Raw genomic sequence first — 15,364 nt, forward strand, 5'->3', positions numbered from 1 at the left:
ATGATTACAGTCATGTAAAGAACACCCCCCTTCACCAGTGCAGGATTCCCACCACAAATTTCCCAGATCTGTCTAATCCCCACCCCACCCACATCTGTACTCGAGACAGGCTTTTTTTTCCCTCATTCATTCACATTGTTATGATAGTTTTCAGTGTAGTTATTTCTCTAACTGCACTCATCACTTTATGTGGTGAGCTTCATGTCATGAGCTGCACCTACTGAGAAGATAGGGGGAAATAAGGGTTGTGACTGAGGCAGTAAAATATTAGAAATGAGATTTGTAGGGCAGTACCAAGGTCACAATACAAGATGGATGTTATGGATATATAAAATATATGCATACAATACTATCAATAGGAAAACAAAGAGAAAAAAATTCCAGTGACTGTCCCAACATAAACCAGTACTAAAACGGCCCGCCCTCCTCCCAAAGTGCATTTCCATTAGTGTAGGGAGAGGTAGGGGGGAAGCCTGAGGACCACTAAGAGTCCACCTGAACCCACTTCTGTCCATCTGAACTGGCACCCAGGGAAGGCCTGGAGTCAGGGGAAAAAGACAAGGATGGCTGGGGGCCTGCCAAGCCTCCCAGCACCCCCCAGGCCAGGGAGAGGGCTCTGGTATGGGGCAATCTTTTTTTTTTTTGGTTTTTGGGCCACACCCGGTGACGCTCAGGGGTTACTCTTGGCTTGTGCTCAGAAGTCGCTCCTGGCTTGGGGGACCATATGGGACACCGGGGGATTGAACCGCGGTCTGTCCTAGGCTAGCACTGGCAAGGCAGACACCTTACCTCTAGCGTCACCACCCGGCCCCGAATCTTTTTACAGTTTGTTTTTGTTTGGAGCTTGAGAGTGACCTATACTCATTTTTTTTTTTATTGTAGCTATCTAGTTTGGATATAGATATGCATATTTGTCCGGACTTGACTCTATTCCATTGATTCAAATGTCTATTGAAATGAAGGTACCTTTTAAAAACTGAATAGTTCTCATACTCATATGTACATCACTCTAAGCAGTAGGAAATAGGATTTATTGATAGACATGAGTAAGGAGTCAACAGATCTAAAGCTGTTGGGAATGAAGATGTCTATGGATCACACTAAGGAAAGTATGTGGCCATATGACAGTCTGGATTGAGCCACATTTCAGCTACCATGTCTTCAAATTCATACACATAAATATAATAATTGTGAAGCTCCACTTTTGGGATATACGGATCTTCCAGTGACCAGGGAACTTGAACTAGTCAAATGTTCCTGAACTACAAATGTTCTGTAGTTTGATTCATATGAATGTGACAGATGAATTGTCCAAATTGGACCCTATCTACTTTGCTCTGAAACTTTCCAATGGCACCCAGCATAATGTTTTGAAATCTGAGATTGGGAAGTGGCTTGAGGAAAGATATGAATATTCTCTAGAAAAAGCTTCTCCAAGGTTCTTTATATTAGTCCATTCATGCATCAGGGTGAATCTAATACCATGGAGGCTGCTATTTTTAGCCATTGTATAGTAGGTCTCACAGGAAAAAGAGCAAGGTTGGCTCATTGGCTGTAAATTACATCATCTTATAGTGATTGTTAAGTGATACAAAAATTTTATTACCTTTAGTCATGAATAGTTTAGAAATTCTGACCATAATATTTAGAATGTTAAAAAATAGAGAGCATTTATTGTCTCATGGAAGAGTATTGAGTGTTTTATTTTACTTTCTTACAAGGCTTTATTTATCAAAGGTTTTCCTAGGAGGTTGTGATGGAACCTGAAACTGTTCCAAACCTGGGCTGAAATACTCCCACACTATGTTGTTGAAATAGATTTACATATTCTTTATAAACCTTTGCCATAGGGTTCTTCACACTTGAAGTTTCTTCCCTCAGTTGGATTAAGAAGACTTTTCCCATCTGTTCAGAGGAAAGAACAATGATCAAAATAAGTAATAAAGATTTCCTTGGTTTGAATGTGCTTTTTTGGATGAAAGCCTTTTATTGGAAGGGAATGTTTGGTTTCATATGACACATTTGGTGTTCAAAACAAGTTTTTGGACCTGAGTTGATAAGGGAAGAGAGTTCAGAGGTCTGCATGGCAAACTTTGCATTCTGAAGACCTCTATTTGTTCCTGGGGATGGTCCCCTGAGCAACACATGTAGTGAATCCTGAGCAAATAGCCAGTAGTAATTCTGAGGATTATCAGGTGTGGCTCAAATTCTGGAGGGGAAAAAACAGACAATAAAAACGCAAACTTAACAGCTTTCAATATACTAAGATACTTACTTTGGTGGTATTGGAATTCAGAACTCAGTTGCTACCCTCCATCACTTAATATTTGTTACCTTTCCACTTTAAACCACCATATCATCATGTCTTAACAGGATAATTCATTACTTGCTGGGTTATTTTAATTTTTGTTTTTGTTTTTAATTTTTATTTTCTTTTTATTTTGTTATTATTGGTTCTCTTTCTTTAAACTTTATCATTCAAGGAAAATTATTTGCCCCTGAAATAGAGGACCAATCTGTGTCATGAGTATTTTTTTATTCACACTTTTAACATTGGCTATTATATATTTCTGTTTTGTTTTCTCAAGACATTTAGACTTTCCTTCTACTCCCTAATAAACACTTCTTTTACTTTATATATGTTTCTAAAAACCAAATTTGGTGTTAGAGAAATCAAATATATTTTTGAAGTCACAGACAAGGGAAGAGACATAATTAGTTTTATATGACCTCAAAGCCTATATAATCTTCTAGCCTCATTACTGGTTCTCTTTTAGTTTATAAGCACCAGGCCCAAGCTCTTTTATAAAATGTTCTTTTAACTTCTTTATTTTTGAATTCTTCTCTCATTTCTAAATCCTTGGTAGAAATAAAGTGAAGTTCAAAATATAGAATTTTTATTTCCAGTCATGGTTAATGAAGGAGACTTACATAGTTAGGGATAGTCATATGATAGTATCACCATCTTCTTTTTAGATGATAGTTCACAGGGACCAAAAGATTGTTGTGAAACTTTAAATAATTAAAAATAGGCATGTCTTTTTAATTTTAGAAAATAATTTTAAAGTAGAAACATTCTAATTAGTGCAGTTAATTAAATGATTAGTAGAGGTGAAAGTTAGAGGTAAATAAATCAATCCAGGAAAATATATGTCTATTGTTTGGTTCTTATTTTGGTGGCTCTCAAACTGGATTGCTCTCTGCAGTAAAGGAAAGTCAGCTGTAAATCTTACCCAGACTTTTCAGGTGCTACCACCTTCCCTCATAGAAAAGAATTCCAAGAGAGGACAATTAGTGAAGTAACAAAAATTTATATAAAGAAAATTTGAAAATAAAGGGAGAGAAAGAAAGGTGTTCTCAGGAGAGAAAACAGATTTTTCCCAAAGTGGAAAGGGGAAGTAAATATCCCAAGCGGGGTTGTGTGAACCATTTATCCAGAATGAGGAAATGCACCCTGAAGTAAGATAGTCCACAGCACTGGCCAGTGCCTCTTAAGGAAATCATAGGATAAGAATGGTTACTTCTCAGGGACCAAGGGATAGTACAGTGAGCAGGGCATTTGCCTTGCATGAGAACAGCCCAGGTTTGATATCTTGCATCCTATGTCGTCCCTGAGTACTGCCAGGAGGGATTCCTGAGTACAGATCAAGAGTACTCTGAGTAACTGGTTATAGCCCCCTCCCCAAACTAAGCAAAACCAAACCAAAAGAATGATTACATCTTAGCGGGAGATGTCTGCAAATCTGCACCTTTTGATCTGTCTAGTTTATGTAATTTTTGCAAACTGTCCCCCAGTCTAATTTTATTTTGGGGGGGGTCACACCCACTAGTACTAAGGGATTACTCCTAGTGATGCTTGGGGGACCAAATGGGATGCCTGGGATAGATTTTAACTGGGCCAGTCACTGGCAAGTTAAATGCATATCCACTATATATTGCTTTATCTTCCTGTTCCACCACACATTTTTACTAGGAGATTGGAGTTTTCCATCTTTTTATATTCTTAGTGTCTTATTGATTTTGGAGGTTGAACTCTCTCAGGTGCCACAGCTGAATTCCATATTTGGAATTCTGCATCTCAGTAGTTTTCAGGGTTCCTCAGATATATCCTGAGCTTCAAAAGTCTTCATGCTTATACGGGTTTAGGTCCCAGACAGTATTTTTTCCAAATACAGTACCAGGACTCCCTACTCTCTCTGCTGGCAACAATATGTAAAGAGAATAATTAAAGTATTAGAAAGATTCATTTTCTTGTTACCCAAAGTTTTGTCTTGTGACCCAGTCTACTGAGTGGGCAAAGGAGTCTGCTGAGAACATGATGGAACTGGCATTTAGAAAATCCAACAGATAAATATTACACCCACTGACTCATGAAACAGAAACAATTAAGGTCCGTATTTAGAATGATTCTGGACAGAGACACTAAGCTATTAAGCTCTTTTAACAAATACACATGGAATACAGTTGGAGGTTTGAGCTAAGTGCAGAAATTAGTAATTTGAAGCAAAGTTCTGAGTTAAAATTTCAGTTTTGGGGTTGGAGAGATTACTCAGTGAACTGGAATGCAACGTTGGAGTTCTAGAGTTCTGGATTCTGCATCCTGCATAACGTGGTCTCATGAGCACCTCCAGGATTAATGTCCCAAGTATTATATATTATGCTTGGTGTAGTTCCTCAGCCCCACAGGGTGTGACCCCAAGCCAATCAAATAATGAGATTTCAGTCTGTTTATATAGATTAATTGATATATTTGCATTTAATATAAATGTATCAGCTGAAATATATCACCTGGTTAATGAAATTTTTCTGATGTTTGATTCTCTCATGTTTAAGATAATCATCACGTTTACAATAATTTTTTTTCTTTGGTTTTTGGTTTTTGGGCCACACCCGTTTGATGCTCAGGGGTTACTCCTGGCTATGAGCTCAGAAGTTGCTCTTGGCTTGGGGGGACCATATGGGATGCCGGGAGATCGAACCACGGTCCATCCTACGCTAGCGCTTGCAAGGCAAACACCTTACCTCTAGCGCCACCTTCCTGGCCCCACAATAATTTTTTTTATTGAGTATCTAATAATGGAAGTTGGAAAGGGAATATGGAGATCAAAATGTAATTGAAAAGCAGATTCCAGCATATATGTTAAAAGCACCACAGGCTCCGTGGCCATGTCTGAGAACAAATGTCTTTTCTTTCTTTTATTTATTACTTGTATTTTGTATTTTAGGCAATCACCTTTCTTTTCCTTGCTTTTTTCTCAGTTATAAAATTTAGCTAGTGATGACACTTGCCTTACAGAGTAGCCAATTCATAGTAAAATGAACAATGTATAGTTTCTGCTTTAATATTTCATGACGTTCCTGCAAAAGACAGAGACAACACAATTTTCATAGGAAGTATTTTTATTAAGTGTGTCGATGTGGGCTCAGAGAATTCATATCAATAGAATCATACTGGCTATGGATTTGTTATAAATGGTTATTACTCTCTTGAAGAACATTCAACCCACTCCTTATTTTGTTGAAGGTTTTTTATCATGAGTGGATATTAGTTTTTGGGCTACACATGGCAATGCTTAGGGGTCCTGGCTCTGTGCTCAGAAATTGCTCCTGGCAAGCATGGGGGACCATATGTGATGCCAGGAATTGAATCGGGAACATCCTGAGTCAGCCACATGCAAGGCAAATAAATGCCTTACTGCTGTGCTCTCTGTGGCCCCATGAGTGGATGTTGGATTTTTTCAAAAGCTTTCTCTGCATTAATTAATATGCTTATACTGTTATTTTTTATACATATATATTTGGGCCACACCATTAGCACTCAGTGGTTACTTCTGGCTCTGCATTTAGAAATTACTCTTAGGGATGGTGGGGATTGAACCTGGGTTGGCCTCATGCAAGGCAAATGCCCTACCTACAGTGCTACAATGCTTTCACTCAGGCCCCCCATTAAACTGTTCTTATTGTTCCTTTTATTACTGTGATATTATGTTAATTAGTTTGTACTATGTTTAACCATCCTTGCGTCCCTGGGATCAAGTGAATCTCACTTGATCAGGTTGTATGAGTTTTTTTATATGTTGTTGTACTTAGTTAAGATTTTTGTTAAGGATTTTGGCATCAATGTTCACCAGAGATATTGGTTTGAAGTTTTCTTTTCTAGAAATATCTTTATTTGCTTTGTGTTTTATTTTAATATTAACTTCATGAAAGGTGTTAGTAAGAATTCCTGTCCTTTTTGGACTGTATTTTGGAAGCGCATAATGAATAAAGGCAGTAAACTTTCCCTGAAGGTTTGATAGAACTCACTGGTGAACCCATTTGTACCAGAACTTTATTTTTTCTTTTGGAGATTCTTTTTTGTTAGTTTGTTTTGTTTTGGGGTCACACCCACCAACGCTAAGGGGTTACTCCTGGCTCTGCGCTCAGAAATCGCTCCCGGCAGGCTCGGGGGACCACATGGGATGCCAGGAATCGAACCACCTTTCTTCTTGGGTTGGTGCAAGACAAAGGCCCTACCACTTTGCTATCTCTCTGTCCCCTCTTGGGGAGATTCTTAATTAATATTTAAATTTTCGTACTTGTAATTGGTTTTCTATTTCTTGTTCAATTGTGGCAATCCATTTCTTTTAAGTTCTTCAGCATAAGAGCATAAAATGGGATAGAGTAACCTCTCATTATCTTTTGACTTTCTGAAGGGTCTGTTGCAATTTCTTCCCTTTCATCTCTGATCTGTTTTACCTGAACATTTTGTGATGTTGTGTTCTATTTTCTTGCAAGTATACTTAAAGGTTTATTTGTCTTGTTTATTTTTTGAAGACAAATTCCTAGTTTCTTTGATTCTTTGAATTAATTGATGGGATTTGATGTTGATTTCTGCTCTTGTTTTTACTGTTTCTCTCGTATATTTTGTATTTATTTGCTGTTACTTTTCTAAGTTTTTGAAATGTGTATTTATGTTGTTGATTTGTGTTTTTTCTTCTTCCCTAGTGTAGGCCTGCTTTGTTATGCATTTCCATTGGAGTACAGCTTTTGCAGTATCCCATAGAATCGAATAGCTTGTGTACCTTATTAATTTCAAGGAATATTTTTATTTTTCCTTGATTTCCTTTTTGATCCAGTTGCTGTTTAGCAGTTTTTTGTTTGCCTTCCATATGTTAGAAGTTTTCTTCATCGTCACTGTGATTTATTTCTACTTTCATGGCATCATAATCTGATGTTTGTATTTATATATGTTGAGTTATTTCCTAATTTGTGATCTATCTTGGAGAAAGTTTCATGTATACTAAAGAAAATTGTGTGTTCTTATTTGGAAGGATGAAGAGCCCTGTCTCCATAAATCCCAGTTCTAGTAGCTCCACATTTGGGACTCACTTCTTTACTAATAACTGTCTGGTTGATCTGTCTAGTGCTAAAAGTGGAGTGTTGAAGTCTCCACTATTATTTTATTTCTATCCATGTATTTCTTTAGATTTGTTAGCAGATGCCTTATGAACATTACTGAGTCTTCACTTGGTGCATAAATGTTGATGCATCTCTTCCATTGGCTTGAATGATTGTTTTCCATTTTCACTATGAATTTTTATTTATCCTGTGAATATTTCTTGTAGGCATGTTTCTTGTAGAAATCAGATGATCAGATGGATGAATTTTTTTTCCGGATACTTCCAGCTTCTCTATGCCCTTTTAAAGGGAAGTTTAAGTTCATTGACATTGAAAGAAGTTGGTAATATATAGGCTGTATTGCTTTTTTTGGTGTAGTGTGTATGGAATCTGGTTGTTTTTTTTACTTTACAAGTGTCTGCTTGTGTGTGTGTGTGTGTGTGTGTGTGTGTGTGTGTGTGTGTGTGTGTGTGGTGTGGTGTGGTGTGTTTACTATGCAGCCTTTTAGTAATTCTTGGAGAATTGGCTTAATTATAAAAAATGCTGCCAGTTCTCATTTCTTTGAAAGGGTTTATGTTTTGGGGTCACTTTTGGTGATGCTCAAGGACTCTCCCCCTTCATTTTTTTGATTTTTGGGCCACACTTAGTATCAGTGTTCAAGACTTATTCCTGGCTTTGCATTTAGAGATCACTCCTGGAGCACTCCCAACGATCATGTGGGGTGCCAGGGATGAAATCTACTTCAGCTGATTGTAAGGCAAGGGCACTGACAGATGTAATAGAGCTCTAGACCTCAAGAGGTCTTCTGGATTTATGCTCAGGAAACCCCTAATAGTGCTTGTGGGACCATATACAGTGGTAAGGATCTAACTGAATTAAGCTGCATGTAAGGCTAGCACCTTACATTCTTTACTATCTCTCTGGTTACAACAATATATAACTTTTTATCCATTTACAAAATGGGAATCAGTGAAGATATGAGATTAGATGATATTGCAAATAAACATCATGATAGTAATAGCATACATCATCACTCTAACATTGTGAATTTTCAATATATACCATGAACTATACATTTGTTTGTCATATTTTTTTAACATTTACACAGCTCCCTGTAAAGCAGGGAAAATTATTGCCAACATCTTTTATTTATTTATTTTTCAGTTAGACATCTAATATAGAGAGTTTGCTTTAGTTTATATAACTAGTATTTTACAGAGCTTGGATACACACGCAGGCAATCTGTTTCTAGATCTACTTCCAGGGAAGTGTTCTTGAAGAGCATTTTTTATTTTGGAGGCAGCAGTAGCAAAAGACATAACAAGTTAAGGAAGGGAGTGACTTAGACTATTTTGTCATTGTAGGCCAAGGACAAGATTGGAAACTACCAAAGACTTCACAGTGTTTTTGAAAATAACATGAAAGTGGAGAGCAAATGATTGTCTCGTAATTCCCTGGGAAATGGTCATTCAGTAATGTTACAAAGCTCCTCAAATTACTATTTGTGTGTTTTTCTGAGACCTTCAGTAGATTTTTGATATACCGTTTCTCGATATATGTTGTGAATTTTAATATACTCTCTCAGATTGAATCTTGAGCTTTAGCAACCATAGATAGCATAGTCATTCTTTTAATAAATCTTGATCTCATTCTTAGAGGAAAGCTATCAGAAATAGGCAATCTAATTTTGAATTTATTTGGTGCAATTGGAATTTATTGAAATACCAAAAGCAATGATTAAATTAGTTCTAGATGAAAAGACAAATATTGCAGAAAAGTTTAGTATGATAACTGAAAAAAATTTTAAATAAGATTTGTATTAGTCAAGAAGGAGCAAATTCCCATTCTTGTGATAATGAGAGAAATATGCATGTGGGTGTTATGATGATTAATTAGTTGATATGTGTAAAATGCTTAATTAAAAAAATTATGGCATATATTCTAAATATTATTTTATTACCAGAATTCTGTCATCTCATGGCTGCCTTCCCATGTGCCTACACCTGTTGCCAGAACTTTCACAGCAGCATGGCTTTTGCTGTCATTTGAAATCTGCTCCAGATTTTTTCCTCTAATAATCTTCTCTCTACCTGTTGTTACTTGCTTATTTAATTTTAATTTCTCTTTCTTTCTTTCTTTCTTTCTTTCTTTCTTTCTTTCTTTCTTTCTTTCTTTCTTTCTTTCTTTCTTTCTTTCTTTCTTTCTTTCTTTCTTTCTTTCTTTCTTTCTTTCTTTCTTTCTTTCTTTCTTCTTCTTTCTTCCTTCCTTCCTTCCTTCCTTCCTTCCTTTCCTTCCTTCCTTCCTTCTTCCTTCCTTCCTTCCTCCTTCTTCCTTCCTTCCCTTCCTTCCTTCCTTCCTTCCTCCTTCCTTCCTTCCTTCCTTCCTCCTTCCTTCCTTCCTCCTCCCTCCCTCCCTCCTCCCTCCCCCTCCCTCCTCCTCCCTCCCTCCCTCCCTCCCTCCTCCCTCTCCCTCCCTCCCTCCCTCCCTTCCTTTCTCTTTTTCTTTTCTTTTCTCTTCTTCTTTTGTTCTTTTCTTTTCTTTTTCTTCCACTGCAGGTAGTTCCCAGGTCCTACTCTGGACAGTGTGCTTATTAGGGACCATTCCTGATGAGGCTTAAAGAATAATATGAGTGATTGGACTGGAACCCAGCCTGGCAATACAAGGCATAAATACCTTACCCACTGTTTATCTCTTTAACCAGTTATATTTATATTATATATACATATATATTGGCCAAATTATCTATCTATCTATATATCTCGATTTAGGCCAATTTCTATGTATATGTCCAAAAGCATTACAGCAAAATATGTTTTTGAAGCCAGCGATTTTAATGATGAAGCTCATCATATGAACTTTTACAAATTGCTTTACATAGTGCTAATTTTCTTTACTATAGTAGTGCTTATAATCTCGCTACTATTGCTAATAATATTCATTTATTACATCATTTAGCATTTTTAACTACATTATTACATTGTTTTACATTTATCCTCATGGTGATTCACTAGACATTGTGTCATTTTAGTATATATATATATATATAAATAATGGAGGGCTAAGTATACTAATATTCAGAGACGTTGTTTTATTTTTCCCCTTTATCTATGATATTTTGTAATTTGATACCAGTTTACTGAAGTTGAGGTTATTTTATGAATTTTTCTCAAGTTCTGAAATAATGACTGTTTCTCAAAAATGAGTAATCTCAATATTAGAATATGAATAAATTACTTAGCTGACCCAAAGATCGAACTATTGAGAAAATATTTAAAATAATTTTCTTGTTGTTGTTGTTTTGGCCACACCCAGCAATGCTCAAGGTTTTTTCCAACTTTGTACTCAGAAATTATTCCTGGCCATGCTTGGGTACTATATGGGAGGCTGGGGATACAATTCTCTATAGTATTGCTGAGGCCTAGAATTCTCAATTCTTATTTATTTACTTTTAGTTTTTGGACCATGTTTTGTGGGTTTGTGATTTTCATTTGGCAGTGTTTGGGATTATTATTTTCCTCCACTGCATTGGGGCTGAATAGTTGCTTATTCTAAATCTGCTGTAATTCTTAAGGATGCTCAAACTTTGTATGTATTTTCCCTTTATTATCTTGCTTCATTTCGAGTTCAATTTTTAACTAGTGTTTTGATCATTGTGATTTTATATGGCTTGGGGTACTTTTATTTGCCTTTCTTTTATCTGGTACTCTTCTGGCATTCAGGATGTGGGTACATGGACTCCAGCTCTGGAAACTAAACAATGATGTCTTTGAGTTTGCTTCTTAATAGTTCTTTTTTTTTTGGTTTTTGTTTTTGGTTTTTTTTTTTTTACTGGCTCTCTGGAAGCCCATTGATTTCTTATGCTGTTTCTGTTTAATGTAACCCCACCTGTTTATTTTCTGTTCATTTATTTTGAGGACATTTTTCTATCCATTTGTTTTAGGACTTTTTTTTTTTATCTTCTGCTGTTTTTTGGAGATGTTATGCAGCTCATCTTCCCCTCAGTGATTCTGTCTTCAGTGACTGTTATTCTGCTGATAAGGCCTTCCAGTGAGATTTTCATTTTATCTTCCAAGTTTTTTATTTGTATCATTTCTCTTTGAAGTTTTCTCTCTTTATTTATTTATTTATTTATTTATTTATTTTTTGTTTTTGGGGCACACCCAGTGGTTCTCAGAGGTTACTCCTGGCTATGTGCTCAGAAATTGCCCCTGGCTTGGAGGATCAAACCACTAGGGAATTGAGCAGTGGTCTGTCCTGGGTTAGCGTGTGCAAGGCAAATGCCCTACCACCTGCACCACAGCTCCAGCCCCAGAAGTTTTCTCATTTTATTCTTATATTCATGAGTTTTATTGGCTGTCCACTCCATTTTATTTTAAAATATTTGAATATCTTCAACATTTTCTCTCTAAGCTCTTGTCAGATAAGCTAAATAAGTAACTGATATTAGTTGGGTCTTCAGAAGTACCATGTTCATGGCACTAAGCATTCTATGGTTCGGTGTTACTTTCTCATTGTGACCTCTGCAGCATGTTTTTTTTTTTTTTTTTTAATGTTTTGCAGTGTTTCTTATTCTTTTGGAGGTGCACTGGCTTGCTTGTGAAAATGTGTCTTCTGAGTCACAAAGAGGATCCTACTGCTGTTCTGTTTGTTTTGGGATTACGTGGATGGGCATAATCCTGTTGGTTTGACTGGAAGAGCTCTCCCCTTGTTGTGGTTCTTCACTTTTTATAGGTGAACTGATCCTTGTTAAAAAAAATGGCTTTTCTGAGTTCCATAAAGGACCCTGATGCCAGTCTGATTACCTTAGTTTCTTGAGATTGTATGGCTGTAATAACCCTCCTCCAGTCCCAGTGCTTCCCTTTCCTCAATGGTGTACTGACCTAGAGGGAAGATTGTCCTTCTGTGTCACAAAGACCCCTGCTGGTCTGTCTGTCTGCCTGTCTCATTTTCTTGGGATTGTATTATTATTTTATTTATTTTATGTAAACTATTGTAATAATTGTCAAGAATCCATATATTTGTTTCATCATCTTCTTCATTGTCCTAGTATACATATAACATTGTCTCTATGACCACCATATATATTTCATTACCTCCATATCTGCACTTGACAGAGAAGGCAATTTCTTGCCCAGAATAGGTTGCATGCCAGTGGTATAGATAAAAGATATGAATAAATGTAATCATCTACATGTGTGATTTTAAGTGAAAATATTCTAAAATGTTATTCTGGCATTTAAATCTTATATTTATTTTAATAATAGAGATGCTTTATTACTGTTAGTATAGAGAGTGGAAAGAATTTTGGACAGGAAAAGAATAATGGATAAAAGTAAATTAAGGTCAGAATAATTGTTTTAGTCGAAGGAAATTTTATTAAGATATCTCAATATTTGTTTGTACTTTAACATAGCAAAATAAACTTACATTGACTTTTTTTGTTAGAAACGTTTAAAATTCCATATAAGCTTGAAAAAATCAGTAGCATTTCCTATAATTCAATCCCTTGGAATATCTTCTAAGATTGTCTGATATGTTCACTTCATTTCAATGCATAGAAAATATTCCATGCTATATATGTTTCTTTGGCTTTTGGACTACAACCAGTGGTACTTAGGGGTAACTCTTGGCTCTGCACTCAGAAATTACTCTGAGCAGGCTCAGGGACCTTAAAGGATGCCAAGGATTGAAGCCAAGTTGCCCTGTGTAATGCAGACACCCAATCTGTGCTATTTCTCCAGCCCCACTATATATATTTTTTATAATGTGGTCATTCAAAGCTCAATCAGGAACCAAAGTGGTTTGGACCAGGTTTTAGCCATATGACTTCATACTTTCTCTCTTTCATCTCATCATTCTAATTCTTTGTGCATCAATTTAATAACTTATAACAATGATGAGGAAGAATAGTAAGGTTTAAAAACAATTATATGGAAAATATTCCCTGCCCCCTCACAAGACCAAATAAGTACTCTTCTGCACTCTGCTTTGGCTCTATATTATACAATCTCATGATAATCAGTTGTTGATGAGTGGTCTTTGTAGAAAAGCTGCTTGTCCTAGTCTCTGCTCATATTCTGTTTTTAAATAATACTTTTTAATAAATTGACGAGGCATAAGATTGATAAACTTACTAATTATGAAGTAGCAGCATATACTAGCATAAAAGTTCTATATGGTTGGGTAAAATGAAGTATTTTGATGATATCTAAAATAAGATGTATAAAAGTTTTAATTAATTCATTTAGTTTTTATTCGTTTTTTGGCTTTGGCCATACTTAATGATGCTCAGGGTCAACTCCTGCCTCTGCACTCAGGAATTTCTCCTGCAGGTGATTGGGAGACCCTATGGAATGCTGGGGATTGAATCCTGGTCAGCTTCATGCAAGGCAGGTGCCTTACCTGTGATACTATCTCTCCAGCTCCAGAAGTTTTAAAACAGTGCTTAAACTTTTACTGAACTAGTAAAATGTAATATATCTGCTCAAAGAAAGAATTGACTCCTAACATCTTATTCTGCAGAGTTCTTTCTTTTTCTTTCCTTTCCATTTCTCTTTCTCCCTCCCTTCCTTTCTAACCTCTTTCCTTCCCTCCCTCCCCCCCTTCCTTCCCTCTTTCCTTCCTTCTATCTTCTTCCCTCCTTCTTTCCCTCCTCTTTCCTCTTTCCATGCTTCCTTTCTTTCCTCCCTCCTTCCTTCCTCCCTTCTTTCTTCCCTCCCTCCTCCTTTCCCTTCTTCCTTCCCTCTCTTCCTCCCTCCTCTCCCTTTTTCCTTCCCTCCCTCCTTCCTTCTCTCTTTTCTTTCCTCCCTCCCTCCTCCCTTCTTCCTTCCTTTTCTCTCTCCTTCCTTCTTTCCTCCCTCTCTCCTTCCCTTATTTCTTCCCTCCCTTCTTTTTCTCGCTCCTTTCTTCCCTCTCTCCCTTTCTCCCCTCTCCCTTTCTCCCCTCTCTCCCTCCCTCCTTCCTTCCCTCCCTCCCTCCCTCCCTTCCTTCCTTCCTTCCTTCCTTCCTTCCTTCCTTCCTTCCTTCCTTCCTTCCTTCCTTCCTTCCTTCCATCATTCCTACAAAATATAATTATAAAGACATGAGGGAAGGAAAGAGATACATGTTCATGGATGAACAGTCTTGAAAGAACAACTCAATGAGGTACATGTTTATTAGAGAGCACAGACTTGAGATGGCAAATTTTCTGCAGATTTTTAGTAGTGACTTTTTCTATTGAAAAACATGTATTTGGACTTCAATATTTTCTTTGTATCAATACTTTTTTTAAGCACGATGGTTACCAACATTTTGTAGTTGGGTTTCAGTCATAAATAGTAACCCACCCTTCACCAGTGTAAGCTTCCTACCACCAATGCCCCCATTTCTTCCTCCCCCACCCCCTGCTTGTCTTAGAGAAAGGCATTCTATTTCTCTCATTACCATTATCATGATAATTGTTGGTGTAGTTATTTCTCTATCTGCAGTAATTGTAGTTCAATATTTTTAACTTGCTCAGTCTAGAATCAAGAAAAATTCTCTTTACTACAAAAATGATTGAAACAAATGTCTTCAGATTTGAAGCATTTATTGGCAAACCAGATGTTGTATATTAGACGAATGTTTTAGATTTTGTGAAGAAGTCAATGAAAATGTTTTCTATGTACATAAAAAGTTGTATTAATATAAAAATTGTATTGTAGGCACAATATTTGGCTGTCTGGTTTAGGTAAGAAAACTCAAATTCTGAGCACTGAATGCTGGATATTGGAAAATCAGATTATTCATATAAATTCAGAAAACACTTGAAATAATATGCTTTGGTTTGCTTCATATCATATTCTTTATCTAGTATGATAAAAGTGATGGAGTCTTGGGGCCGGAGCAATAGCACAGTGGTAGGGCATTTGGCTTGCACGTGGCTGACCCAGGATGGACCTTGATTCAATCCCCGGCTTCCCATATGGTCCCCCAGGCCAGTAGCAATTTCTGAGCACATAGCCAG

General features: G+C 36.7%; 1 protein-coding gene and 1 non-coding gene across 2 annotated transcripts in view; one reads left to right on the top strand and one right to left on the bottom strand.

Annotated features, from left to right (window-relative positions):
• METTL15 (methyltransferase like 15) overlaps positions 1–15,364 on the top strand; it is a 229,340-nt gene that overhangs the window by 56,546 nt on the left and 157,430 nt on the right. The window lies entirely within an intron of this gene.
• Positions 1,426–1,558, bottom strand: LOC126019242 (small nucleolar RNA SNORA70). The gene has a single exon (XR_007498979.1). It is a non-coding gene; the product is annotated as a small nucleolar RNA SNORA70 (small nucleolar RNA).

This window comes from Suncus etruscus, chromosome 9 (assembly GCF_024139225.1).
Source record: "Suncus etruscus isolate mSunEtr1 chromosome 9, mSunEtr1.pri.cur, whole genome shotgun sequence".
Classification (NCBI taxonomy): domain Eukaryota; kingdom Metazoa; phylum Chordata; class Mammalia; order Eulipotyphla; family Soricidae; genus Suncus; species Suncus etruscus.